The 2,574-nt window shown below is 43.1% G+C and overlaps 1 pseudogene; it reads left to right on the top strand.

The window, feature by feature from the left end:
- The first annotated feature begins 338 nt into the window (after window positions 1–338).
- Window positions 339–457, top strand: LOC111740551 (annotated as a pseudogene).
- Window positions 458–2,574: the final 2,117 nt, after the last annotated feature.

Raw genomic sequence — 2,574 nt, 5'->3', positions numbered from 1 at the left:
TCTGGCTTCTTTCCTGATTCCATAAAAAAGGCAAGAAAGCCCAACACACACACACTCACTCACACTTGTCTACTTCTATACCTATCTGTATGTACAGTTTGTGGAAAAATACTGAATAGCTGAAGAAAAATTGCTAAAAAGCAACTTTTCCAGAATGGTGACTACATATTACTATATTACATCAAAAACCATGAAATAAGCTATTATTACTCGGTAATCTGAGCAACCTACGTGACTACATCTTAAGGGCTATTTACCCAAAGGATCAAACCTTAGACACTAGGAATCAGAATATTTTGTCCAGCAGCATTAACACATATTTATTAAATGCGTAGAGTGTCTATGGCCATTCCACCCTGAACAAGCCTGATCCCGTCTGATATCAGAAGCTAAGCAGGGTTGGGCCTGGTTAGTACTCGGACGGGAGACCACCTAGGAAGACCAGGTGCTGTAGGTGTAAAAAATAAAAAATAAGGGAATGTAAACTGACAAGTTCCTTGCAATCTGTGAGGTCAACCAAGGGTCACCTTGCTTAAAAAAAAAAAAAAAATGAATGCATAGTGTATAGGAATAGACTCCCAGCACTGCAAGAGCAGCTTTGTCAACTAGACAATAGAGCCCTTTTTGTCCATCACCGCATGTGTGGGCAGCAGTTATGGAATGAGTAAAGGATCTGTATTGTAGTTCTTCTATTTGCTGTTTAAAACAAAACAGAAAACAAGCTTAAATATCATTCTGTTACACATGAACAATTTTGATGCACACTATTTGTTCAAAAGAAGGACCAAGAACAAAATATGATTGTGGACAGAGTTGAGCTGGAGGTGACTGGAGTTGGCTCGCCCCAGCTTATGAGAGCCAGTTGTATGCCTCTCCTCCCAACAACTTGTTCAGTGACATTGAAGTTATATGCTGAAATCGATTATGGTGGGAGCATTTACCCCGCTCCCTCCCTGCGTGATAAAACATTGTGTTTGCTCACTCTTGCTGCCTCTGGTTCTTGCAGATCCATGCTCAAGGCCACAGGAAGTTCTCTTTGGTTCCAAAGCTGGGAATTGACTCAGTGAACATAGCCGTTAGGATTTATAAAGCAGCAGTTGGCAAGGTGGTTTGGAAGAGAGACGAGGCAGGAGCCCCAGGCTATAGTAGTAAGATGTGCATGAAGTAACAAGGGACTAGCAGGCGGAAAGCAGGCATCCAGAAGGAAAATACTGGTGTAAGAGATTTGTATGAAGGAGCCGTCAGGATAAGAATATAATATGAAGAACTTTCTTTTGATTCTGAGATCTGTATGTATCTGGTAAATCATAATGGTATCTCATTTTAGCGTATATAGTAATTTACTGAGTATCGGGCATTTTCATTTGCTCCTAATGTTGGCATTGTTTTCCTACTTACAATTGAGAAAGTGAGACAGGTGACTATGCAAAAGTCACACATTAGGAATAACAGAGCAAGGCGCTGAACCAAGACCTCATAGCTTTGATTTTGGTGGATGGTTATGCTACCAAGAGAGATCCTGGAATCCGTTTCCATGTGGAAGGATTTGGGGGTGAGCCTGTTCGACCTTGCACCTCCAGAGACAGAGCTGTTAGGCCACAAAACAGACATTTACCACCAGAGGGTGCTCTTACCCAAGAGAAACTTGGCAGGCCCACAGTTCAGGAACTGCTAATGCGTTTCTTTCCTGAGGTTCTTTCTTTAGAAACTGCAGTGTGAAGAACCCAATGGTAGTAGCTCAAGAGCTGCAAAGCGTGGAGCGGTGATCTCTAGGCTTCCAAAGCTTGTATCAGACAGCAAGATTCACAGGGAGGTGCCTAATGCTCCGATGTAATCCCAGATTAGGCCTGCGTGGGAGGGAGGAGCAGACAGTTCAGAAATGCAGTTATCCGGTGATGTTTGGAGGTAGAAAGAGAGCTTCCTGCTATCCTAATGCAGGATTTGTTTCCACAAGCTTAATGTATTCTCAAAGGGTCCTATTTAAGGATGTCGATGTCACCTTAGTAGGACAACTTTTCTGCGAAGTTAAAAGGCAGGAATCTCAGCTTTCCCTTTCTTTTTTTGTGTGTCGACTCATTCGTGATCATCGTTTTTTTCTCTCATTTCTTTCCCTCTTTCCTCTCCCTTCTTCGGGGCTTCCCTCACTCATCAGAGTTACTTCAGTAGAGAGTAGGAAGTATTCACCATGAGATTATAGTAGCTGGCCCTGACTTAAAATGTCATTTTCCTAGGAGCACGTGCATTGTAACAGTCATTAGGATCTTCAACCAGGGAATTGATGTTTTAAAGTTACACGGAGCAGCTTCATAAAGATGCTCTGAGCCTGGGTGGGGGGACCTGGGATAGACGTTTCTCTCTGGAATTTTAAAGGTCATGTTCTCTCGAGCAGTCCTGCGTTTGGCCTGTACCTTATAGCTGTAACTGGGAATCTCTTAGTCGTGTCATTTATTGTCTGTTCAGAAGGAAAGTAGAAATCGTATAATAATCTGGTCTGGAAAGTTTGGAAAACGTCTCCCTTCCTCTCTATCCTCCCCTTTTCAGTAGCTGCCCTGTGCCAGCCCCCCGGAGGGCGGC

The sequence above is a fragment of the Pteropus vampyrus genome, unplaced genomic scaffold, assembly GCF_000151845.1.
Source record: "Pteropus vampyrus isolate Shadow unplaced genomic scaffold, Pvam_2.0 Scaffold65, whole genome shotgun sequence".
Taxonomy (NCBI): domain Eukaryota; kingdom Metazoa; phylum Chordata; class Mammalia; order Chiroptera; family Pteropodidae; genus Pteropus; species Pteropus vampyrus.
Note: the sequence above shows the minus strand (reverse complement) of the source record. Positions and strands in the feature narration are given on the sequence as shown.